General features: G+C 43.8%; 1 long non-coding RNA gene across 11 annotated transcripts in view; it reads left to right on the forward strand.

Moving 5' to 3' along the window:
- LOC307188336 overlaps nucleotides 1-27,356 on the forward strand; it is a 1,520,920-nt gene that overhangs the window by 838,357 nt on the left and 655,207 nt on the right. For 9 of the 11 annotated variants that reach the window (XR_013828902.1, XR_013828903.1, XR_013828904.1 and 6 more), the window contains 2 exons: nucleotides 9,816-9,901; nucleotides 17,304-17,385. This is a non-coding gene — a long non-coding RNA (uncharacterized lncRNA). Of the gene's footprint in view, nucleotides 1-9,815; nucleotides 9,902-17,299; nucleotides 17,386-27,356 lie in introns of all 11 variants that reach the window. The other 2 variants (XR_013828911.1, XR_013828912.1) reach the window with 2 other exon arrangements.

Here is a 27,356-nt window from a genome sequence, read left to right on the forward strand (position 1 = left end):
TGATTGTCTTTCGGAGACATAGAAATCCATAGGTTTTTAGATACTTACTAGTCAGGTACATTCTTAGGCGTTTAATATGCGGTGTTGAGTCCATTTCGTTGAGCAAGGAGTAGCTCTTGTCTATTCCATATTTGACTTAAGGAACTTTATCTGTGCTCATTTCAATCTCTGGTTTTATGCAGCACCCCAACTCACCTTTACCCTTAAGCAAGCATAAGTTGGTTTTCTAAACTTGAGACCCTGTTCTGTTCTGTAATTCTGTTCCTGTGTAGCCAAGTTTACATTCCGTGTATTACTGATATCTTATGATGTTTCTTTTTCTGTGTGACTTATTTCAGTTAGAATCATCATACCTGAATCCACTCATTGTGATGCTAAGGGCCTGATGACACAGATTTCATTGCTGAGTGATATTGCTTTGTAAGTAAATACCACAACTTCTTTATCCATTTTTCACTTTCTGCGATGTTGAACTTGTACTGTAAACGAGGTTCTTGTAAACAAAGCCGTTCCAAACGTTGGGGTGGCTGTGTCTTTTTGATTTTAATTTCCCTAAGCTATAGGACCATAAGTGGAAGTGCCCTAGGTTCTGTTGCTTTGTTTTTTAGATGTTTCAGGAAACACCATACACTTCTCCCGAGTGGTTGTTGGCAATTTACATCCCGCCCATCAGCATAACAAGGCTCCCAGTTCTCCATGGCCTGTCCTGCCTTTCTGGATTTTACACTTTTTTCAGATGGCCCTTTTGACCGGGGGTAAGTGAGACTTCATTGTAGTGCAGATTTCCTTTGCAAGCTTGCTTGGTTGGCCAAAAAGGGCGTATGCGTTTTTTCCTGAATATATTCAGGAAAAAACGCATACGCCCTTTTTGGCCAAGTGCATCATTGTGGACGTTCTGCCTCTTTTCCTATGCTTTCAATGCAATTCCAGTCTACCTCCTGAAATCGGTTTCCTGCAATTCTGCCCCGCTTTCAAGTCCTCTTGGCAGCCTTACTTCAGTCTATTTTTGGACGATAGCTGTCATTTATAACTCTGCAGGTTTGTGAATTACAGTGCCCCTGAGCTCCTTTCTTCAACTCGCTTTCTTGTGACCTGGCCGCAACACCGCAGGATGGCTTCAGGCCCTAATCTGGTTCCGGCACGGCACGCTGAGCCTTTGGTTATTTCCACTTCCTGGTGGGAAATGAGAGTTAAATTTGCCCGTCCAGACACCTCCAGCTAGCCTCTCATTGGTTCTCGCTATTCCTGTTCATCTTCCGCAGAAATTGCAAACTGGGCCAAACAGGAGGTTAAAGGCGCTGACTCTCCAAGTGGGGAGAGTGTTAGTAAAGCGTCTGGAATGTTGCACCCGAGTACCAGGGGAGGAAAACTGAGACATATTTGAACACGTCTCCCGTTCACATGGTTGATCATACTCTGGTTTCCACATGCATGTTTTAGCTGAAGGAAGAATACCTTAAACCTGGAGAGTTGAGACCCGTGTAATGGTTACCATGCAATATGACTTCAAAGGGTCTTCATTTGCTCACCGAACCTCTCCAATCCTATCACTGCTGCGTTTATGCCCCTGTACACATGCTTGATTGTCTTTCGGAGACATAGCAATCCATAGGTTTTAAGATACTTACTAGTCAGGTACATTCTTAGGCGTTTAATATGCGGTGTTGAGTCCATTTCGTTGAGCAAGGAGTAGCTCTTGTCTATTCCATATTTGACTTAAGGAACTTTATCTGTGCTCATTTCAATCTCTGGTTTTATGCAGCACCCCAACTCACCTTTACCCTTAAGCAAGCATAAGTTGGTTTTCTAAACTTGAGACCCTGTTCTGTTCTGTAATTCCGTTCCTGTGTAGCCAAGTTTACATTCCGTGTATTACTCATATCTTATGATGTTTCTTTTTCTGTGTGACTTACTTCAGTTAGAATCATCATACCTGAATCCACTCATTCTGCTGCTAAGGGCCTGATGACACAGATTTCATTGCTGAGTGATATTGCTTTGTAAGTAAATACCACAACTTCTTTATCCATTTTTCACTTTCTGCGATGTTGAACTTGTACTGTAAACGAGGTTCTTGTAAACTAAGCCGTTCCAAACTTTGGGGTGGCTGTGTCTTTTTGATTTTAATTTCCCTAAGCTATAGGACCATAAGTGGAAGTGCCCTAGGTTCTGTTGCTTTGTTTTTTAGATGTTTCAGGAAACACCATACACTTCTCCCGAGTGGTTGTTGGCAATTTACATCCCGCCCATCAGCATAACAAGGCTCCCAGTTCTCCATGGCCTGTCCTGCCTTTCTGGATTTTACACTTTTTTCAGATGGCCCTTTTGACCGGGGGTAAGTGAGACTTCATTGTAGTGCAGATTTCCTTTGCAAGCTTGCTTGTTTGGCCAAAAAGGGCGTATGCGTTTTTTCCTGAATATATTCAGGAAAAAACGCATACGCCCTTTTTGGCCAAGTGCATCATTGTGGACGTTCTGCCTCTTTTCCTATGCTTTCAATGCAATTCCAGTCTACCTCCTGAAATCGGTTTCCTGCAATTCTGCCCCGCTTTCAAGTCCTCTTGGCAGCCTTACTTCAGTCTATTTTTGGACGATAGCTGTCATTTATAACTCTGCAGGTTTGTGAATTACAGTGCCCCTGAGCTCCTTTCTTCAACTCGCTTTCTTGTGACCTGGCCGCAACACCGCAGGATGGCTTCAGGCCCTAATCTGGTTCCGGCACGGCACGCTGAGCCTTTGGTTATTTCCACTTCCTGGTGGGAAATGAGAGTTAAATTTGCCCGTCCAGACACCTCCAGCTAGCCTCTCATTGGTTCTCGCTATTCCTGTTCATCTTCCGCAGAAATTGCAAACTGGGCCAAACAGGAGGTTAAAGGCGCTGACTCTCCAAGTGGGGAGAGTGTTAGTAAAGCGTCTGGAATGTTGCACCCGAGTACCAGGGGAGGAAAACTGAGACATATTTGAACACGTCTCCCGTTCACATGGTTGATCATACTCTGGTTTCCACATGCATGTTTTAGCTGAAGGAAGAATACCTTAAACCTGGAGAGTTGAGACCCGTGGAATGGGTACCATGCAATATGACTTCAAAGGGTCTTCATTTGCTCACCGAACCTCTCCAATCCTATCACTGCTGCGTTTATGCCCCTGTACACATGCTTGATTCTCTTTCGGAGACATAGCAATCCATAGGTTTTACGATACTTACTAGTCAGGTACATTCTTAGGCGTTTAATATGCGGTGTTGAGTCCATTTCGTTGAGCAACGAGTAGCTCTTGTCTATTCCATATTTGACTTAAGGAACTTTATCTGTGCTCATTTCAATCTCTGGTTTTATGCAGCACCCCAACTCACCTTTACCCTTAAGCAAGCATAAGTTGGTTTTCTAAATTTGAGACCCTGTTCTGTTCTGTAATTCAGTTCCTGTGTAGCCAAGTTTCCATTCCGTGTATTACTGATATCTTATGATGTTTCTTTTTCCATGTGACTTATTTCAGTTAGAATCATCATACCTGAATCCACTCATTGTGCTGCTAAGGGCCTGATGACATAGATTTCATTGCTGAGTGATATTGCTTTGTAAGTGAATACCACAACTTCTTTATCCATTTTTCACTTTCTGCGATGTTGAACTTGTACTGTAAACGAGGTTCTTGTAAACAGAGCCGTTCCAAACTTTGGGGTGGCTGTGTCTTTTTGATTTTAATTTCCCTAAGCTATAGGACCATAAGTGGAAGTGCCCTAGGTTCTGTTGCTTTGTTTTTTAGATGTTTCAGGAAACACCATACACTTCTCCCGAGTGGTTGTTGGCAATTTACATCCCACCCATCAGCATAACAAGGCTCCCAGTTCTCCATGGCCTGTCCTGCCTTTCTGGATTTTACACTTTTTTCAGATGGCCCTTTTGACCGGGGGGAAGTGAGACTTCATTGTAGTGCAGATTTCCTTTGCAAGCTTGCTTGGTTGGCCAAAAAGGGCGTATGCGTTTTTTCCTGAATATATTCAGGAAAAAACGCATACGCCCTTTTTGGCCAAGTGCATCATTGTGGACGTTCTGCCTCTTTTCCTATGCTTTCAATGCAATTCCAGTCTACCTCCTGAAATCGGTTTCCTGCAATTCTGCCCCGCTTTCAAGTCCTCTTGGCAGCCTTACTTCAGTCTATTTTTGGACGATAGCTGTCATTTATAACTCTGCAGGTTTGTGAATTACAGTGCCCCTGAGCTCCTTTCTTCAACTCGCTTTCTTGTGACCTGGCCGCAACACCGCAGGATGGCTTCAGGCCCTAATCTGGTTCCGGCCCGGCATGCTGAGCCTTTGGTTAATTCCTCTTCCTGGTGGGAAATGAGAGTTAAATTTGCCCGACCAGACACCTCCAGCTAGCCTCTCATTGGTTCTCGCAATTCCTGTTCATCTTCCGCAGAAATTGCAAACTGGGCCAAACAGGAGGTTAAAGGGACTGACTCTCCAAGTGGGGAGAGTGTTAGTAAAGCGTCTGGAATGTTGCACCCGAGTACCAGGGGAGGAAAACTGAGACATATTTGAACACGTCTCCCGATCACATGGTTGATCATACTCTAGGTACCACATGCATGTTTTAGCTGAAGGAAGAATACCTTAAACCTGGGTAGTTGAAACCCGTGGAATGGGTACCATGCAATATGACTTCAAAGGGTCTTCATTTGCTCACCGAACCTCTCCAATCTTATCACTGCTGCGTTTATGCCCCTGTACACATGCTTGATTCTCTTTTGGAGACATAGCAATCCATAGGTTTTACGATACTTACAAGTCAGGTACATTCTTAGGCGTTTAATATGCGGTGTTGAGTCCATTTCGTTGAGCAAGGAGTAGCTCTTGTCTATTCCATATTTGACTTAAGGAACTTTATCTGTGCTCATTTCAATCTCTGGTTTTATGCAGCACCCCAACTCACCTTTACCCTTAAGCAAGCATAAGTTGGTATTCTAAATTTGAGACCCTGTTCTGCTCTGTAATTCAGTTCCTGTGTAGCCAAGTTTACATTCCGTGTATTACTGATATCTTATGATGTTTCTTTTTCTGTGTGACTTATTTCAGTTAGAATCATCATACCTGAATCCACTCATTGTGCTGCTAAGGGCCTGATGACATAGATTTCATTGCTGAGTGATATTGCTTTGTAAGTAAATACCACAACTTCTTTATCCATTTTTCACTTTCTGCGATGTTGAACTTGTACTGTAAACGAGGTTCTTGTAAACAGAGCCGTTCCAAACTTTAGGGTGGCTGTGTCTTTTTGATTTTAATTTCCCTAAGCTATAGGACCATAAGTGGAAGTGCCCTAGGCTCTGTTGCTTTGTTTTTTAGATGTTTCAGGAAACACCATACACTTCTCCCGAGTGGTTGTTGGCAATTTACATCCCACCCATCAGCATAACAAGGCTCCCAGTTCTCCATGGCCTGTCCTGCCTTTCTGGATTTTACACTGTTTTCAGATGGCCCTTTTGACCGGGGGGAAGTGAGACTTCATTGTAGTGCAGATTTCCTTTGCAAGCTTGCTTGGTTGGCCAAAAAGGGCGTATGCGTTTTTTCCTGAATATATTCAGGAAAAAACGCATACGCCCTTTTTGGCCAAGTGCATCATTGTGGACGTTCTGCCTCTTTTCCTATGCTTTCAATGCAATTCCAGTCTACCTCCTGAAATCGGTTTCCTGCAATTCTGCCCCACTTTCAAGTCCTCTTGGCAGCCTTACTTCAGTCTATTTTTGGACGATAGCTGTCATTTATAACTCTGCAGGTTTGTGAATTACAGTGCCCCTGAGCTCCTTTCTTCAACTCGCTTTCTTTTGAGCTGGCCGAAACACCGCAGGATGGCTTCAGGCCCTAATCTGGTTCCGGCCCGGCATGCTGAGCCTTTGGTTAATTCCTCTTCCTGGTGGGAAATGAGAGTTAAATTTGCCCGTCCAGACACCTCCAGCTAGCCTCTCATTGGTTCTCGCTATTCCTGTTCATCTTCCGCAGAAATTGCAAAGTGGGCCAAACAGGAGATTAAAGGGACTGACTCTCCAAGTGGGGAGAGTGTTAGTAAAGCGTCTGGAATGTTGCACCCGAGTACCAGGGGAGGAAAACTGAGACATATTTGAACACGTCTCCCGATCACATGGTTGATCATACTCTAGGTTCCACATGCATGTTTTAGCTGAAGGAAGAATACCTTAAACCTGGGTAGTTGAAACCCGTGGAATGGGTACCATGCAATATGACTTCAAAGGGTCTTCATTTGCTCACCGAACCTCTCCAATCCTATCACTGCTGCGTTTATGCCCCTGTACACATGCTTGATTCTCTTTTGGAGACATAGCTATCCATAGGTTTTAAGATACTTACAAGTCAGGTACATTCTTAGGCGTTTAATATGCGGTGTTGAGTCCATTTCGTTGAGCAAGGAGTAGCTCTAGTCTATTCCATATTTGGCTTAAGGAACTTTATCTGTGCTCATTTCAATCTCTGGTTTTATACAGCACCCCAACTCACCTTTACCCTTAAGCAAGCATAAGTTGGTATTCTAAATTTGAGACCCTGTTCTGTTCTGTAATTCAGTTCCTGTGTAGCCAAGTTTCCATTCCGTGTATTACTGATATCTTATGATGTTTCTTTTTCTGTGTGACTTATTTCAGTTAGAATCATCATACCTGAATCCACTCATTGTGCTGCTAAGGGCCTGATGACATAGATTTCATTGCTGAGTGATATTGCTTTGTAAGTGAATACCACAACTTCTTTATCCATTTTTCACTTTCTGCGATGTTGAACTTGTACTGTAAACGAGGTTCTTGTAAACAGAGCCGTTCCAAACTTTGGGGTGGCTGTGTCTTTTTGATTTTAATTTCCCTAAGCTATAGGACCATAAGTGGAAGTGCCCTAGGTTCTGTTGCTTTGTTTTTTAGATGTTTCAGGAAAAACCATACACTTCTCCCGAGTGGTTGTTGGCAATTTACATCCCGCCCATCAGCATAACAAGGCTCCCAGTTCTCCATGGCCTGTCCTGCCTTTCTGGATTTTACACTTTTTTCAGATGGCCCTTTTGACCGGGGGGAAGTGAGACTTCATTGTAGTGCAGATTTCCTTTGCAAGCTTGCTTGGTTGGCCAAAAAGGGCGTATGCGTTTTTTCCTGAATATATTCAGGAAAAAACGCATACGCCCTTTTTGGCCAAGTGCATCATTGTGGACGTTCTGCCTCTTTTCCTATGCTTTCAATGCAATTCCAGTCTACCTCCTGAAATCGGTTTCCTGCAATTCTGCCCCGCTTTCAAGTCCTCTTGGCAGCCTTACTTCAGTCTATTTTTGGACGATAGCTGTCATTTATAACTCTGCAGGTTTGTGAATTACAGTGCCCCTGAGCTCCTTTCTTCAACTCGCTTTCTTTTGAGCTGGCCGCAACACCGCAGGATGGCTTCAGGCCCTAATCTGGTTCCGGTACGGCACGCTGAGCCTTTGGTTATTTCCTCTTCCTGGTGGGAAATGAGAGTTAAATTTGCCCGTCCAGACACCTCCAGCTAGCCTCTCATTGGTTCTCGCTATTCCTGTTCATCTTCCGCAGAAATTGCAAACTGGGCCAAACAGGAGGTTAAAGGCGCTGACTCTCCAAGTGAGGAGAGTGTTAGTAAAGCGTCTGGAATGTTGCACCCGAGTAAAAGGGGAGGAAAACTGAGACATATTTGAACACGTCTCCCGTTCACATGGTTGATCATACTTGGGTTCCACATGCATGTTTTAGCTGAAGGAAGAATACCTTAAACCTGGAGAGTTGAGACCCGTGTAATGGGTACCATGCAATATGACTTCAAAGGGTCTTCATTTGCTCACCGAACCTCTCCAATCCTATCACTGCTGCGTTTATGCCCCTGTACACATGCTTGATTCTCTTTCGGAGACATAGCAATCCATAGGTTTTAAGATACTTACTAGTCAGGTACATTCTTAGGCGTTTAATATGCGGTGTTGAGTCCATTTCGTTGAGCAAGGAGTAGCTCTTGTCTATTCCATATTTGGCTTAAGGAACTTTATCTGTGCTCATTTCAGTCTCTGGTTTTATGCTGCACCCTAACTCACCTTTACCCTTAAGCAAGAATAAGTTGGTTTTCTAAATTTGAGACCCTGTTCTGTTCTGTAATTCAGTTCCTGTGTAGCCAAGTTTACATTCCGTGTATTACTGATATCTTATGATGTTTCTATTTCTGTATCACTTATTTCAGTTAGAATCATCATACCTGAATCCACTCATTGTGCTGCTAAGGGCCTGATGACACAGATTTCATTGCTGAGTGATATTGCTTTGTAAGTGAATACCACAACTTCTTTATCCATTTTTCAGTTTCTGCGATGTTGAACTTGTACTGTAAACGAGGTTCTTGTAAACAGAGCCGTTCCAAACTTTGGGGTGGCTGTGTCTTTTTGATTTTAATTTCCCTAAGCTATAGGACCATAAGTGGAAGTGCCCTAGGTTCTGTTGCTTTGTTTTTTAGATGTTTCAGGAAACACCATACACTTCTCCCGAGTGGTTGTTGGCAATTTACATCCCGCCCATCAGCATAACAAGGCTCCCAGTTCTCCATGGCCTGTCCTGCCTTTCTGGATTTTACACTTTTTTCAGATGGCCCTTTTGACCGGTGGGAAGTGAGACTTCATTGTAGTGCAGATTTCCTTTGCAAGCTTGCTTGGTTGGCCAAAAAGCGCGTATGCGTTTTTTCCTGAATATTTCAGGAAAAAACGCATACGCCCTTTTTGGCCAAGTGCATCATTGTGGACGTTCTGCCTCTTTTCCTATGCTTTCAATGCAATTCCAGTCTACCTCCTGAAATCGGTTTCCTGCAATTCTGCCCCGCTTTCAAGTCCTCTTGGCAGCCTTACTTCAGTCTATTTTTGGACGATAGCTGTTATTTATAACTCTGCAGGTTTGAGAATTACAGTGCCCCTGAGCTCCTTTCTTCAACTTGCTTTCTTGTGACCTGGCCGCAACACCGCAGGATGGCTTCAGGCCCTAATCTGGTTCCGGCACGGCACGCTGAGCCTTCGGTTATATCCTCTTCCTGGTGGGAAATGAGAGTTAAATTTGCCCGTCCAGACACCTCCAGCTAGTCTCTCATTGGTTCTCGCTATTCCTGTTCATCTTCCGCAGAAATTGCAAACTGGGCCAAACAGGAGGTTAAAGGCGCTGACTCTCCAAGTGGGGAGAGTGTTAGTAAAGCGTCTGGAATGTTGCACCCGAGTACCAGGGGAGGAAAACTGAGACATATTTGAACACGTCTCCCGTTCACATGGTTGATCATACTTGGGTTCCACATGCATGTTTTAGCTGAAGGAAGAATACCTTAAACCTCGAGAGTTAAGACCCGTGTAATGGGTACCATGCAATATGACTTCAAAGGGTCTTCATTTGCTCACCGAACCTCTCCAATCCTATCACTGCTGCGTTTATGCCCCTGTACACATGCTTGATTCTCTTTCGGAGACATAGCTATCCATAGGTTTTAAGATACTTAACAGTCAGGCACATTCTTAGGCGTTTAATATGCGGTGTTGAGTCCATTTCGTTGAGCAAGGAGTAGCTCTTGTCTATTCCATATTTGACTTAAGGAACTTTATCTGTGCTCATTTCAATCTCTGGTTTTATGCAGCACCCCAACTCACCTTTACCCTTAAGCAAGAATAAGTTGGTTTTCTAAATTTGAGACCCTGTTCTGTTCTGTAATTCAGTTCCTGTGTAGCCAAGTTTACGTTCCGTGTATTACTGATATCTTATGATGTTTCTTTTTCTGTGTGACTTACTTCAGTTAGAATCATCATACCTGAATCCACTCATTGTGCTGCTAAGGGCCTGATGACACAGATTTCATTGCTGAGTGATATTGCTTTTTAAGTAAATACCACAACTTCTTTATCCATTTTTCACTTTCTGCGATGTTGAACTTGTACTGTAAACGAGGTTCTTGTAAACAGAGCCGTTCCAAACTTTGGGGTGGCTGTGTCTTTTTGATTTTAATTTCCCTAAGCTATAGGACCATAAGTGGAAGTGCCCTAGGTTCTGTTGCTTTGTTTTTTAGATGTTTCAGGAAACACCATACACTTCTCCCGAGTGTCTGTTGGCAATTTACATCCCGCCCGTCAGCATAACAAGGCTCCCAGTTCTCCATGGCCTGTCCTGCCTTTCTGGATTTTACACTTTTTTCAGATGGCCCTTTTGACGGGGGGGAAGTGAGACTTCATTGTAGTGCAGATTTCCTTTGCAAGCTTGCTTGGTTGGCCAAAAAGGGCGTATGCGTTTTTTATTCCTGTTCATCTTCCGCAGAAATTGCAAACTGGGCCAAACAGGAGGTTAAAGGCGCTGACTCTCCAAGTGAGGAGAGTGTTAGTAAAGCGTCTGGAATGTTGCACCCGAGTACCAGGGGAGGAAAACTGAGACATATTTGAACACGTCTCCCGTTCACATGGTTGATCATACTTGGGTTCCACATGCATGTTTTAGCTGAAGGAAGAATACCTTAAACCTGGAGAGTTGAGACCCGTGGAATGGGTACCATGCAATATGACTTCAAAGGGTCTTCATTTGCTCACCGAACCTCTCCAATCCTATCACTGCTGTGTTTATGCCCCTGTACACATGCTTGATTCTCTTTTGGAGACATAGCAATCCATAGGTTTTACGATACTTACTAGTCAGGTACATTCTTAGGCGTTTAATATGCGGTGTTGAGTCCATTTCGTTGAGCAAGGAGTAGCTCTTGTCTATTCCATATTTGACTTAAGGAACTTTATCTGTGCTCATTTCAATCTCTGGTTTTATGCAGCACCCCAACTCACCTTTACCCTTAAGCAAGCATAAGTTGGTTTTCTAAATTTGAGACCCTGTTCTGTTCTGTAATTCAGTTCCTGTGTAGCCAAGTTTACATTCCGTGTATTACTGATATCTTATGATGTTTCTTTTTCTGTGTGACTTATTTCAGTTAGAATCATCATACCTGAATCCACTCATTGTGATGCTAAGGGCCTGATGACATAGATTTCATTGCTGAGTGATATTGCTTTGTAAGTAAATACCACAACTTCTTTATCCATTTTTCACTTTCTGCGATGTTGAACTTGTACTGTAAACGAGGTTCTTGTAAACAGAGGCGTCCCAAACTTTGGGGTGGCTGTGTCTTTTTGATTTTAATTTCCCTAAGCTATAAGACCATAAGTGGCAGTGCCCTAGGCTCTGTTGCTTTGTTTTTTAGATGTTTCAGGAAACACCATACACTTCTCCCGAGTGGTTGTTGGCAATTTACATCCCGCCCATCAGCATAACAAGGCTCCCAGTTCTCCATGGCCTGTCCTGCCTTTCTGGATTTTACACTTTTTTCAGATGGCCCTTTTGACCGGGGGGAAGTGAGACTTCATTGTAGTGCAGATTTCCTTTGCAAGCTTGCTTGGTTGGCCAAAAAGGGCGTATGCGTTTTTTCCTGAATATATTCAGGAAAAAACGCATACGCCCTTTTTGGCCAAGTGCATCATTGTGGACGTTCTGCCTCTTTTCCTATGCTTTCAATGCAATTCCAGTCTACCTCCTGAAATCGGTTTCCTGCAATTCTGCCCCGCTTTCAAGTCCTCTTGGCAGCCTTACTTCAGTCTATTTTTGGACGATAGCTGTCATTTATAACTCTGCAGGTTTGTGAATTACAGTGCCCCTGAGCTCCTTTCTTCAACTCGCTTTCTTGTGACCTGGCCGCAACACCGCAGGATGGCTTCAGGCCCTAATCTGGTTCCGGCCCGGCATGCTGAGCCTTTGGTTAATTCCTCTTCCTGGTGGGAAATGAGAGTTAAATTTGCCCGTCCAGACACCTCCAGCTAGCCTCTCATTGGTTCTCGCTATTCCTGTTCATCTTCCGCAGAAATTGCAAACTGGGCCAAACAGGAGGTTAAAGGGACTGACTCTCCAAGTGGGGAGAGTGTTAGTAAAGCGTCTGGAATGTTGCACCCGAGTACCAGGGGAGGAAAACTGAGACATATTTGAACACGTCTCCCGATCACATGGTTGATCATACTCTAGGTTCCACATGCATGTTTTAGCTGAAAGAAGAATACCTTAAACCTGGGTAGTTGAAACCCGTGGAATGGGTACCATGCAATATGACTTCAAAGGGTCTTCATTTGCTCACCGAACCTCTCCAATCCTATCACTGCTGCGTTTATGCCCCTGTACACATGCTTGATTCTCTTTCGGAGACATAGCAATCCATAGGTTTTAAGATACTTACTAGTCAGGCACATTCTTAGGCGTTTAATATGCAGTGTTGAGTCCATTTCGTTGAGCAAGGAGTAGCTCTTGTCTATTCCATATTTGACTTAAGGAACTTTATCTGTGCTCATTTCAATCTCTGGTTTTATGCAGCACCCCAACTCACCTTTCCCCTTAAGCAAGCATAGTTGGTTTTCTAAATTTGAGACCCTGTTCTGTTCTGTAATTCAGTTCCTGTGTAGCCAAGTTTACATTCCGTGTATTACTGATATCTTATGATGTTTCTTTTTCTGTGTGACTTACTTCAGTTAGAATCTTCATACCTGAATCCACTCATTGTGCTGCTAAGGGCCTGATGACACAGATTTCATTGCTGAGTGATATTGCTTTGTAAGTAAATACCACAACTTCTTTATCCATTTTTCACTTTCTGCGATGTTGAACTTGTACTGTAAACGAGGTTCTTGTAAACAGAGCCGTCCCAAACTTTGGGGTGGCTGTGTCTTTTTGATTTTAATTTCCCTAAGCTATAGGACCATAAGTGGAAGTGCCCTAGGTTCTGTTGCTTTGTTTTTTACATGTTTCAGGAAACACCATACACTTCTCCCGAGTGTCTGTTGGCAATTTACATCCCGCCCATCAGCATAACAAGGCTCCCAGTTCTCCATGGCCTGTCCTGCCTTTCTGGATTTTACACTTTTTTCAGATGGCCCTTTTGACCGGGGGGAAGTGAGACTTCATTGTAGTGCAGATTTCCTTTGCAAGCTTGCTTGGTTGGCCAAAAAGTGCGTATGCGTTTTTTCCTGAATATATTCAGGAAAAAACGCATACGCCCTTTTTGGCCAAGTGCATCATTGTGGACGTTCTGCCTCTTTTCCTATGCTTTCAATGCAATTCCAGTCTACCTCCTGAAATCGGTTTCCTGCAATTCTGCCCCGCTTTCAAGTCCTCTTGGCAGTCTTACTTCAGTCTATTTTTGGACGATAGCTGTCATTTATAACTCTGCAGGTTTGTGAATTACAGTGCCCCTGAGCTCCTTTCTTCAACTCGCTTTCTTGTGACCTGGCCGCAACACCGCAGGATGGCTTCAGGCCCTAATCTGGTTCCGGCTCGGCACGCTGAGCCTTTGGTTATTTCCTCTTCCTGGTGGGAAATGAGAGTTAAATTTGCCCGTCCAGACACCTCCAGCTAGCCTCTCATTTGTTCTCGCTATTCCTGTTCATCTTCCGCAGAAATTGCAAACTGGGCCAAACAGGAGGTTAAAGGCGCTGACTCTCCAAGTGGGGAGAGTGTTAGTAAAGCGTCTGGAATGTTGCACCCGAGTACCAGGGGAGGAAAACTGAGACATATTTGAACACGTCTCCCGTTCACATGGTTGATCATACTTGGGTTCCACATGCATGTTTTAGCTGAAGGAAGAATACCTTAAACCTGGAGAGTTGAGACCCGTGGAATGGGTACCATGCAATATGACTTCAAAGGGTCTTCATTTGCTCACCGAACCTCTCCAATCCTATCACTGCTGCGTTTATGCCCCTGTACACATGCTTGATTCTCTTTCGGAGACATAGCAATCCATAGGTTTTATGATACTTACTAGTCAGGTACATTCTTAGGCGTTTAATATGCGGTGTTGAGTCCATTTCGTTGAGCAAGGAGTAGCTCTTGTCTATTCCATATTTGACTTAAGGAACTTTATCTGTGCTCATTTCAATCTCTGGTTTTATGCAGCACCCCAACTCACCTTTACCCTTAAGCAAGCATAAGTTGGTTTTCTAAATTTGAGACCCTGTTCTGTTCTGTAATTCAGTTCCTGTGTAGCCAAGTTTACATTCCGTGTATTACTGATATCTTATGATGTTTCTTTTTCTGTGTGACTTATTTCAGTTAGAATCATCATACCTGAATCCACTCATTGTGATGCGAAGGGCCTGATGACATAGATTTCATTGCTGAGTGATATTGCTTTGTAAGTAAATACCACAATTTCTTTATCCATTTTTCACTTTCTGCGATGTTGAACTTGTACTGTAAACGAGGTTCTTGTAAACAGAGGCGTCCCAAACTTTGGGGTGGCTGTGTCTTTTTGATTTTAATTTCCCTAAGCTATAAGACCATAAGTGGCAGTGCCCTAGGCTCTGTTGCTTTGTTTTTTAGATGTTTCAGGAAACACCATACACTTCTCCCGAGTGTCTGTTGGCAATTTACATCCCGCCCATCAGCATAACAAGGCTCCCAGTTCTCCATGGCCTGTCCTGCCTTTCTGGATTTTACACTTTTTTCAGATGGCCCTTTTGACCGGGGAGAAGTGAGACTTCATTGTAGTGCAGATTTCCTTTGCAAGCTTGCTTGGTTGGCCAAAAAGGGCGTATGCGTTTTTTCCTGAATATATTCAGGAAAAAACGCATACGCCCTTTTTGGCCAAGTGCATCATTGTGGACGTTCTGCCTCTTTTCCTATGCTTTCAATGCAATTCCAGTCTACCTCCTGAAATCGGTTTCCTGCAATTCTGCCCCGCTTTCAAGTCCTCTTGGCAGCCTTACTTCAGTCTATTTTTGGACGATAGCTGTCATTTATAACTCTGCAGGTTTGTGAATTACAGTGCCCCTGAGCTCCTTTCTTCAACTCGCTTTCTTTTGAGCTGGCCACAACACCGGAGGATGGCTTCAGGCCCTAATCTGGTTCCGGCACGGCACGCTGAGCCTTTGGTTATTTCCTCTTCCTGGTGGGAAATGAGAGTTAAATTTGCCCGTCCAGACACCTCCAGCTAGTCTCTCATTGGTTCTCGCTATTTCTGTTCATCTTCCGCAGAAATTGCAAACTGGGCCAAACAGGAGGTTAAAGGCGCTGACTCTCCAAGTGGGGAGAGTGTTAGTAAAGCGTCTGGAATGTTGCACCCGAGTACCAGGGAAGGAAAACTGAGACATATTTGAACACGTCTCCCGTTCACATGGTTGATCATACTTGGGATCCACATGCATGTTTTAGCTGAAGGAAGAATACCTTAAACCTGGAGAGTTAAGACCCGTGGAATGGGTACCATGCAATATGACATCAAAGGGTCTTCATTTGCTCACCGAACCTCTCCAATCCTATCACTGCTGCGTTTATGCCCCTGTACACATGCTTGATTCTCTTTCAGAGACATAGCAATCCATAGGTTTTAAGATACTTACTAGTCAGGCACATTCTTAGGCGTTTAATATGCGGTGTTGAGTCCATTTCGTTGAGCAAGGAGTAGCTCTTGTCTATTCCATATTTGACTTAAGGAACTTTATCTGTGCTCATTTCAATCTCTGGTTTTATGCAGCACCCCAACTCACCTTTCCCCTTAAGCAAGCATAGTTGGTTTTCTAAATTTGAGACCCTGTTCTGTTCTGTAATTCAGTTCCTGTGTAGCCAAGTTTACATTCCGTGTATTACTGATATCTTATGATGTTTCTTTTTCTGTGTGACTTACTTCAGTTAGAATCATCATACCTGAATCCACTCATTGTGCTGCTAAGGGCCTGATGACACAGATTTCATTGCTGAGTGATATTGCTTTGTAAGTAAATACCACAACTTCTTTATCCATTTTTCACTTTCTGCGATGTTGAACTTGTACTGTAAACGAGGTTCTTGTAAACAGAGCCGTCCCAAACTTTGGGGTGGCTGTGTCTTTTTGATTTTAATTTCCCTAAGCTATAGGACCATAAGTGGAAGTGCCCTAGGTTCTGTTGCTTTGTTTTTTAGATGTTTCAGGAAACACCATACACTTCTCCCGAGTGTCTGTTGGCAATTTACATCCCGCCCATCAGCATAACAAGGCTCCCAGTTCTCCATGGCCTGTCCTGCCTTTCTGGATTTTACACTTTTTTCAGATGGCCCTTTTGACCGGGGGGAAGTGAGACTTCATTGTAGTGCAGATTTCCTTTGCAAGCTTGCTTGGTTGGCCAAAAAGGGCGTATGCGTTTTTTCCTGAATATATTCAGGAAAAAACGCATACGCCCTTTTTGGCCAAGTGCATCATTGTGGACGTTCTGCCTCTTTTCCTATGCTTTCAGTGCAATTCCAGTCTACCTCCTGAAATCGGTTTCCTGCAATTCTGCCCCGTTTTCAAGTCCTCTTGGCAGCCTTACTTCAGTCTATTTTTGGACGATAGCTGTCATTTATAACTCTGCAGGTTTGTGAATTACAGTGCCCCTGAGCTCCTTTCTTCAACTTGCTTTCTTGTGACCTGGCCGCAACACCGCAGGCTGGCTTCAGGCCCTAATCTGGTTCCGGCACGGCATGCTGAGCCTTTGGTTATTTCCTCTTCCTGGTGGGAAATGAGAGTTAAATTTGCCCGTCCAGACACCTCCAGCTAGTCTCTCATTGGTTTTCGCTATTCCTGTTCATCTTCCGCAGAAATTGCAAACTGGGCCAAACAGGAGGTTAAAGGCGCTGACTCTCCAATTGGGGAGAGTGTTAGTAAAGCATCTGGAATGTTGCACCCGAGTACCAGGGAAGGAAAACTGAGACATATTTGAACACGTCTCCCGATCACATGGTTGATCATACTTGGGTTCCACATGCATGTTTTAGCTGAAGGAAGAATACCTTAAACCTGGAGAGTTGAGACCCGTGGAATGGGTACCATGCAATATGACTTCAAAGGGTCTTCATTTGCTCACCGAACCTCTCCAATCCTATCACTGCTGCGTTTATGCCCCTGTACACATGCTTGATTCTCTTTCGGAGACATAGCAATCCATAGGTTTTAAGATACTTACTAGTCAGGTACATTCTTAGGCGTTTAATATGCGGTGTTGAGTCCATTTCGTTGAGCAAGGAGTAGCTCTTGTCTATTCCATATTTGACTTAAGGAACTTTATCTGTGCTCATTTCAATCTCTGGTTTATGCAGCACCCCAACTCACCTTTACCCTTAAGCAAGCATAAGTTGGTTTTCTAAATTTGAGACCCTGTTCTGTTCTGTAATTCAGTTCCTGTGTAGCCAAGTTTACATTCCGTGTATTACTGATATCTTATGATGTTTCTTTTTCTGTGTGACTTACTTCAGTTAGAATCATCATACCTGAATCCATTCATTGTGCTGCTAAGGGCCTGATGACACAGATTTCATTGCTGAGTGATATTGCTTTTTAAGTAAATACCACAACTTCTTTCCATTTTTCACTTTCTGCGATGTTGAACTTGTACTGTAAACGAGGTTCTTGTAAACAGAGCCGTTCCAAACTTGGGGTGGCTGTGTCTTTTTGATTTTAATTTCCCTAAGCTATAGGCCCCTAAGTGGAAGTGCCCTAGGCTCTGTTGCTTTGTTTTTTAGATGTTTCAGGAAACACCATACACTTCTCCCGAGTGGTTGTTGGCAATTTACATCCCGCCCATCAGCATAACAAGGCTCCCAGTTCTCCATGGCCTGTCCTGCCTTTCTGGATTTTACACTTTTTTCAGATGGCCCTTTTGACCGGGGGGAAGTGAGACTTCATTGTAGTGCAGATTTCCTTTGCAAGCTTGCTTGGTTGGCCAAAAAGGGCGTATGCGTTTTTTCCTGAATATATTCAGGAAAAAACGCATACGCCCTTTTTGGCCAAGTGCATCATTGTGGACGTTCTGCCTCTTTTCCTATGCTTTCAATGCAATTCCAGTCTACCTCCTGAAATCGGTTTCCTGCAATTCCGCCCCGCTTTCAAGTCCTCTTGGCAGCCTTACTTCAGTCTATTTTTGGACGATAGCTGTCATTTATAACTCTGCAGGTTTGTGAATTACAGTGCCCCTGAGCTCCTTTCTTCAACTTGCTTTCTTGTGACCTGGCCGCAACACCGCAGGATGGCTTCAGGCCCTAATCTGGTTCCGGCACGGCACGCTGAGCCTTTGGTTATTTCCTCTTCCTGGTGGGAAATGAGAGTTAAATTTGCCCGTGCCAACACCTCCAGCTAGTCTCTCATTGGTTCTCGCTATTCCTGTTCATCTTCCGCAGAAATTGCAAACTGGGCCAAACAGGAGTTTAAAGGCGCTGACTCTCCAAGTGAGGAGAGTGTTAGTAAAGCGTCTGGAATGTTGCACCCGAGTACCAGGGGAGGAAAACTGAGACATATTTGAACACGTCTCCCGTTCACATGGTTGATCATACTTGGGTTCCACATGCATGTTTTAGCTGAAGGAAGAATACCTTAAACCTGGAGAGTTGAGACCCGTGGAATGGGTACCATGCAATATGACTTCAAAGGGTCTTCATTTGCTCACCGAACCTCTCCAATCCTATCACTGCTGCGTTTATGCCCCTGTACACATGCTTGATTCTCTTTTGGAGACATAGCAATCCATAGGTTTTACGATACTTACTAGTCAGGTACATTCTTAGGCGTTTAATATGCGGTGTTGAGTCCATTTCGTTGAGCAAGGAGTAGCTCTTGTCTATTCCATATTTGACTTAAGGAACTTTATCTGTGCTCATTTCAATCTCTGGTTTTATGCAGCACCCCAACTCACCTTTACCCTTAAGCAAGCATAAGTTGGTTTTCTAAACTTGAGACCCTGTTCTGTTCTGTAATTCAGTTCCTGTGTAGCCAAGTTTACATTCCGTGTATTACTGATATCTTATGATGTTTCTTTTTCTGTGTGACTTATTTCAGTTAGAATCATCATACCTGAATCCACTCATTGTGATGCTAAGGGCCTGATGACATAGATTTCATTGCTGAGTGATATTGCTTTGTAAGTAAATACCACAACTTCTTTATCCATTTTTCACTTTCTGCGATGTTGAACTTGTACTGTAAACGAGGTTCTTGTAAACAGAGGCGTCCCAAACTTTGGGGTGGCTGTGTCTTTTTGATTTTAATTTCCCTAAGCTATAAGACCATAAGTGGCAGTGCCCTAGGCTCTGTTGCTTTGTTTTTTAGATGTTTCAGGAAACACCATACACTTCTCCCGAGTGGTTGTTGGCAATTTACATCCCGCCCATCAGCATAACAAGGCTCCCAGTTCTCCATGGCCTGTCCTGCCTTTCTGGATTTTACACTTTTTTCAGATGGCCCTTTTGAACGGGAGGAAGTGAGACTTCATTGTAGTGCAGATTTCCTTTGCAAGCTTGCTTGGTTGGCCAAAAAGGGCATATGCGTTTTTTCCTGAATATATTCAGGAAAAAACGCATACGCCCTTTTTGGCCAAGTGCATCATTGTGGACGTTCTGCCTCTTTTCCTATGCTTTCAATGCAATTCCAGTCTACCTCCTGAAATCGGTTTCCTGCAATTCTGCCCCGCTTTCAAGTCCTCTTGGCAGCCTTACTTCAGTCTATTTTTGGACGATAGCTGTCATTTATAACTCTGCAGGTTTGTGAATTACAGTGCCCCTGAGCTCCTTTCTTCAACTCGCTTTCTTGTGACCTGGCTGCAACACCGCAGGATGGCTTCAGGCCCTAATCTCGGTCCGGTACGGCACGCTGAGCCTTTGGTTATTTCCTCTTCCTGTTGGGAAATGAGAGTTAAATTTGCCCGTCCAGACACCTCCAGCTAGCCTCTCATTGGTTCTCGCTATTCCTGTTCATCTTCCGCAGAAATTGCAAACTGGGCCAAACAGGAGGTTAAAGGCGCTGACTCTCCAAGTGGGGAGAGTGTTAGTAAAGCGTCTGGAATGTTGCACCCGAGTACCAGGGGAGGAAAACTGAGACATATTTGAACACGTCTCCCGTTCACATGGTTGATCATACTTGGGTTCCACATGCATGTTTTAGCTGAAGGAAGAATACCTTAAACCTGGAGAGTTGAGACCCGTGGAATGGGTACCATGCAATATGACTTCAAAGGGTCTTCATTTGCTCACCGAACCTCTCCAATCCTATCACTGCTGCGTTTATGCCCCTGTACACATGCTTGATTCTCTTTTGGAGACATAGCAATCCATAGGTTTTACGATACTTACTAGTCAGGTACATTCTTAGGCGTTTAATATGCGGTGTTGAGTCCATTTCGTTGAGCAAGGAGTAGCTCTTGTCTATTCCATATTTGACTTAAGGAACTTTATCTGTGCTCATTTCAATCTCTGGTTTTATGCAGCACCCCAACTCACCTTTACCCTTAAGCAAGCATAAGTTGGTTTTCTAAATTTGAGACCCTGTTCTGTTCTGTAATTCAGTTCCTGTGTAGCCAAGTTTACATTCCGTGTATTACTGATATCTTATGATGTTTCTTTTTCTGTGTGACTTATTTCAGTTAGAATCATCATACCTGAATCCATTCATTGTGATGCTAAGGGCCTGATGACATAGATTTCATTGCTGAGTGATATTGCTTTGTAAGTAAATACCACAACTTCTTTATCCATTTTTCACTTTCTGCGATGTTGAACTTGTACTGTAAACGAGGTTCTTGTAAACAGAGGCGTCCCAAACTTTGGGGTGGCTGTGTCTTTTTGATTTTAATTTCCCTAAGCTATAAGACCATAAGTGGCAGTGCCTTAGGCTCTGTTTTTTTGTTTTTTAGATGTTTCAGGAAACACCATACACTTCTCCCGAGTGTCTGTTGGCAATTTACATCCCGCCCATCAGCATAACAAGGCTCCCAGTTCTCCATGGCCTGTCCTGCCTTTCTGGATTTTACACTTTTTTCAGATGGCCCTTTTGACGGGGGGGAAGTGAGACTTCATTGTAGTGCAGATTTCCTTTGCAAGCTTGCTTGGTTGGCCAAAAAGGGCGTATGCGTTTTTTCCTGAATATATTCAGGAAAAAACGCATACGCCCTTTTTGGCCAAGTGCATCATTGTGGACGTTCTGCCTCTTTTCCTATGCTTTCAATGCAATTCCAGTCTACCTCCTGAAATCGGTTTCCTGCAATTCTGCCCCGCTTTCAAGTCCTCTTGGCAGCCTTACTTCAGTCTATTTTTGGACGATAGCTGTCATTTATAACTCTGCAGGTTTGTGAATTACAGTGCCCCTGAGCTCCTTTCTTCAACTCGCTTTCTTGTGACCTGGCCGCAACACCGCAGGATGGCTTCAGGCCCTAATCTGGTTCCGGCCCGGCATGCTGAGCCTTTGGTTAATTCCTCTTCCTGGTGGGAAATGAGAGTTAAATTTGCCCGTCCAGACACCTCCAGCTAGCCTCTCATTGGTTCTCGCTATTCCTGTTCATCTTCCGCAGAAATTGCAAACTGGGCCAAACAGGAGGTTAAAGGGACTGACTCTCCAAGTGGGGAGAGTGTTAGTAAAGCGTCTGGAATGTTGCACCCGAGTACCAGGGGAGGAAAACTGAGACATATTTGAACACGTCTCCCGATCACATGGTTGATCATACTCTAGGTTCCACATGCATGTTTTAGCTGAAAGAAGAATACCTTAAACCTGGGTAGTTGAAACCCGTGGAATGGGTACCATGCAATATGACTTCAAAGGGTCTTCATTTGCTCACCGAACCTCTCCAATCCTATCACTGCTGCGTTTATGCCCCTGTACACATGCTTGATTCTCTTTCGGAGACATAGCAATCCATAGGTTTTAAGATATTTACTAGTCAGGTACATTCTTAGGCGTTTAATATGCGGTGTTGAGTCCATTTCGTTGAGCAAGGAGTAGCTCTTGTCTATTCCATATTTGACTTAAGGAACTTTATCTGTGCTCATTTCAATCTCTGGTTTTATGCAGCACCCCAACTCACCTTTACCCTTAAGCAAGCATAGTTGGTTTTCTAAATTTGAGACCCTGTTCTGTTCTGTAATTCAGTTCCTGTGTAGCCAAGTTTACATTCCGTGTATTACTGATATCTTATGATGTTTCTTTTTCTGTGTGACTTACTTCAGTTAGAATCATCATACCTGAATCCACTCATTGTGCTGCTAAGGGCCTGATGACACAGATTTCATTGCTGAGTGATATTGCTTTGTAAGTAAATACCACAACTTCTTTATCCATTTTTCACTTTCTGCGATGTTGAACTTGTACTGTAAACGAGGTTCTTGTAAACAGAGCCGTCCCAAAATTTGGGGTGGCTGTGTCTTTTTGATTTTCATTTCCCTAAGCTATAGGACCATAAGTGGAAGTGCCCTAGGTTCTGTTGCTTTGTTTTTTACATGTTTCAGGAAACACCATACACTTCTCCCGAGTGTCTGTTGGCAATTTACATCCCGCCCATCAGCATAACAAGGCTCCCAGTTCTCCATGGCCTGTCCTGACTTTCTGGATTTTACACTTTTTTCAGATGGCCCTTTTGACCGGGGGGAAGTGAGACTTCATTGTAGTGCAGATTTCCTTTGCAAGCTTGCTTGGTTGGCCAAAAAGGGCGTATGCGTTTTTTATTCCTGTTCATCTTCCGCAGAAATTGCAAACTGGGCCAAACAGTAGGTTAAAGGCGCTGACTCTCCAAGTGAGGAGAGTGTTAGTAAAGCGTCTGGAATGTTGCACCCGAGTACCAGGGGAGGAAAACTGAGACATATTTGAACACGTCTCCCGTTCACATGGTTGATCATACTTGGGTTCCACATGCATGTTTTAGCTGAAGGAAGAATACCTTAAACCTGGAGAGTTGAGACCCGTGGAATGGGTACCATGCAATATGACTTCAAAGGGTCTTCATTTGCTCACCGAACCTCTCCAATCCTATCACTGCTGCGTTTATGCCCCTGTACACATGCTTGATTCTCTTTCGGAGACATAGCAATCCATAGGTTTTAAGATACTTACTAGTCAGGTACATTCTTAGGCGTTTAATATGCGGTGTTGTGTCCATTTCGTTGAGCAAGGAGTAGCTCTTGTCTATTCCATATTTGACTTAAGGAACTTTATCTGTGCTCATTTCAATCTCTGGTTTTATGCAGCACCCCAACTCACCTTTACCCTTAAGCAAGCATAAGTTGGTTTTCTAAATTTGAGACCCTGTTCTGTTCTGTAATTCAGTTCCTGTGTAGCCAAGTTTACATTCCGTGTATTACTGATATCTTATGATGTTTCTTTTTCTGTGTGACTTATTTCAGTTAGAATCATCATACCTGAATCCACTCATTGTGATGCTAAGGGCCTGATGACATATATTTCATTGCTGAGTGATATTGCTTTGTAAGTAAATACCACAACTTCTTTATCCATTTTTCACTTTCTGCGATGTTGAACTTGTACTGTAAACGAGGTTCTTGTAAACAGAGGCGTCCCAAACTTTGGGGTGGCTGTGTCTTTTTGATTTTAATTTCCCTAAGCTATAAGACCATAAGTGGCAGTGCCCTAGGCTCTGTTGCTTTGTTTTTTAGATGTTTCAGGAAACACCATACACTTCTCCCGAGTGTCTGTTGGCAATTTACATCCCGCCCATCAGCATAACAAGGCTCCCAGTTCTCCATGGCCTGTCCTGCCTTTCTGGATTTTACACTTTTTTCAGATGGCCCTTTTGACCGGGGGGAAGTGAGACTTCATTGTAGTGCAGATTTCCTTTGCAAGCTTGCTTGGTTGGCCAAAAAGTGCGTATGCGTTTTTTCCTGAATATATTCAGGAAAAAACGCATACGCCCTTTTTGGCCAAGTGCATCATTGTGGACGTTCTGCCTCTTTTCCTATGCTTTCAATGCAATTCCAGTCTACCTCCTGAAATCGGTTTCCTGCAATTCTGCCCCGCTTTCAAGTCCTCTTGGCAGTCTTACTTCAGTCTATTTTTGGACGATAGCTGTCATTTATAACTCTGCAGGTTTGTGAATTACAGTGCCCCTGAGCTCCTTTCTTCAACTCGCTTTCTTGTGACCTGGCCGCAACACCGCAGGATGGCTTCAGGCCCTAATCTGGTTCCGGTACGGCACGCTGAGCCTTTGGTTATTTCCTCTTCCTGGTGGGAAATGAGAGTTAAATTTGCCCGTCCAGACACCTCCAGCTAGCCTCTCATTTGTTCTCGCTATTCCTGTTCATCTTCCGCAGAAATTGCAAACTGGGCCAAACAGGAGGTTAAAGGCGCTGACTCTCCAAGTGGGGAGAGTGTTAGTAAAGCGTCTGGAATGTTGCACCCGAGTACCAGGGGAGGAAAACTGAGACATATTTGAACACGTCTCCCGTTCACATGGTTGATCATACTTGGGTTCCACATGCATGTTTTAGCTGAAGGAAGAATACCTTAAACCTGGAGAGTTGAGACCCGTGGAATGGGTACCATGCAATATGACTTCAAAGGGTCTTCATTTGCTCACCGAACCTCTCCAATCCTATCACTGCTGCGTTTATGCCCCTGTACACATGCTTGATTCTCTTTCGGAGACATAGCAATCCATAGGTTTTATGATACTTACTAGTCAGGTACATTCTTAGGCGTTTAATATGCGGTGTTGAGTCCATTTCGTTGAGCAAGGAGTAGCTCTTGTCTATTCCATATTTGACTTAAGGAACTTTATCTGTGCTCATTTCAATCTCTGGTTTTATGCAGCACCCCAACTCACCTTTACCCTTAAGCAAGCATAAGTTGGTTTTCTAAATTTGAGACCCTGTTCTGTTCTGTAATTCAGTTCCTGTGTAGCCAAGTTTACATTCCGTGTATTACTGATATCTTATGATGTTTCTTTTTCTGTGTGACTTATTTCAGTTAGAATCATCATACCTGAATCCACTCATTGTGATGCTAAGGGCCTGATGACATAGATTTCATTGCTGAGTGATATTGCTTTGTAAGTAAATACCACAATTTCTTTATCCATTTTTCACTTTCTGCGATGTTGAACTTGTACTGTAAACGAGGTTCTTGTAAACAGAGGCGTCCCAAACTTTGGGGTGGCTGTGTCTTTTTGATTTTAATTTCCCTAAGCTATAAGACCATAAGTGGCAGTGCCCTAGGCTCTGTTGCTTTGTTTTTTAGATGTTTCAGGAAACACCATACACTTCTCCCGAGTGTCTGTTGGCAATTTACATCCCGCCCATCAGCATAACAAGGCTCCCAGTTCTCCATGGCCTGTCCTGCCTTTCTGGATTTTACACTTTTTTCAGATGGCCCTTTTGACCGGGGGGAAGTGAGACTTCATTGTAGTGCAGATTTCCTTTGCAAGCTTGCTTGGTTGGCCAAAAAGGGCGTATGCGTTTTTTCCTGAATATATTCAGGAAAAAACGCATACGCCCTTTTTGGCCAAGTGCATCATTGTGGACGTTCTGCCTCTTTTCCTATGCTTTCAATGCAATTCCAGTCTACCTCCTGAAATCGGTTTCCTGCAATTCTGCCCCGCTTTCAAGTCCTCTTGGCAGCCTTACTTCAGTCTATTTTTGGACGATAGCTGTCATTTATAACTCTGCAGGTTTGTGAATTACAGTGCCCCTGAGCTCCTTTCTTCAACTCGCTTTCTTTTGAGCTGGCCGCAACACCGGAGGATGTCTTCAGGCCCTAATCTGGTTCCGGCACGGCACGCTGAGCCTTTGGTTATTTCCTCTTCCTGGTGGGAAATGAGAGTTAAATTTGCCCGTCCAGACACCTCCAGCTAGTCTCTCATTGGTTCTCGCTATTTCTGTTCATCTTCCGCAGAAATTGCAAACTGGGCCAAACAGGAGGTTAAAGGCGCTGACTCTCCAAGTGGGGAGAGTGTTAGTAAAGCGTCTGGAATGTTGCACCCGAGTACCAGGGAAGGAAAACTGAGACATATTTGAACACGTCTCCCGTTCACATGGTTGATCATACTTGGGTTCCACATGCATGTTTTAGCTGAAGGAAGAATACCTTAAACCTGGAGAGTTAAGACCCGTGGAATGGGTACCATGCAATATGACATCAAAGGGTCTTCATTTGCTCACCGAACCTCTCCAATCCTATCACTGCTGCGTTTATGCCCCTGTACACATGCTTGATTCTCTTTCGGAGACATAGCAATCCATAGGTTTTAAGATACTTACTAGTCAGGCACATTCTTAGGCGTTTAATATGCGGTGTTGAGTCCATTTCGTTGAGCAAGGAGTAGCTCTTGTCTATTCCATATTTGACTTAAGGAACTTTATCTGTGCTCATTTCAATCTCTGGTTTTATGCAGCACCCCAACTCACCTTTCCCCTTAAGCAAGCATAGTTGGTTTTCTAAATTTGAGACCCTGTTCTGTTCTGTAATTCAGTTCCTGTGTAGCCAAGTTTACATTCCGTGTATTACTGATATCTTATGATGTTTCTTTTTCTGTGTGACTTACTTCAGTTAGAATCATCATACCTGAATCCACTCATTGTGCTGCTAAGGGCCTGATGACACAGATTTCATTGCTGAGTGATATTGCTTTGTAAGTAAATACCACAACTTCTTTATCCATTTTTCACTTTCTGCGATGTTGAACTTGTACTGTAAACGAGGTTCTTGTAAACAGAGCCGTCCCAAACTTTGGGGTGGCTGTGTCTTTTTGATTTTAATTTCCCTAAGCTATAGGACCATAAGTGGAAGTGCCCTAGGTTCTGTTGCTTTGTTTTTTAGATGTTTCAGGAAACACCATACACTTCTCCCGAGTGTCTGTTGGCAATTTACATCCCGCCCATCAGCATAACAAGGCTCCCAGTTCTCCATGGCCTGTCCTGCCTTTCTGGATTTTACACTTTTTTCAGATGGCCCTTTTGACCGGGGGGAAGTGAGACTTCATTGTAGTGCAGATTTCCTTTGCAAGCTTGCTTGGTTGGCCAAAAAGGGCGTATGCGTTTTTTCCTGAATATATTCAGGAAAAAACGCATACGCCCTTTTTGGCCAAGTGCATCATTGTGGACGTTCTGCCTCTTTTCCTATGATTTCAGTGCCATTCCAGTCTACCTCCTGAAATCGGTTTCCTGCAATTCTGCCCCGTTTTCAAGTCCTCTTGGCAGCCTTACTTCAGTCTATTTTTGGACGATAGCTGTCATTTATAACTCTGCAGGTTTGTGAATTACAGTGCCCCTGAGCTCCTTTCTTCAACTTGCTTTCTTGTGACCTGGCCGCAACACCGCAGGCTGGCTTCAGGCCCTAATCTGGTTCCGGCACGGCACGCTGAGCCTTTGGTTATTTCCTCTTCCTGGTGGGAAATGAGAGTTAAATTTGCCCGTCCAGACACCTCCAGCTAGTCTCTCATTGGTTCTCGCTATTCCTGTTCATCTTCCGCAGAAATTGCAAACTGGGCCAAACAGGAGGTTAAAGGCGCTGACTCTCCAATTGGGGAGAGTGTTAGTAAAGCAT

This window comes from Stenella coeruleoalba (genome assembly GCF_951394435.1).
Source record: "Stenella coeruleoalba genome assembly, chromosome: 6".
Taxonomy (NCBI): domain Eukaryota; kingdom Metazoa; phylum Chordata; class Mammalia; order Artiodactyla; family Delphinidae; genus Stenella; species Stenella coeruleoalba.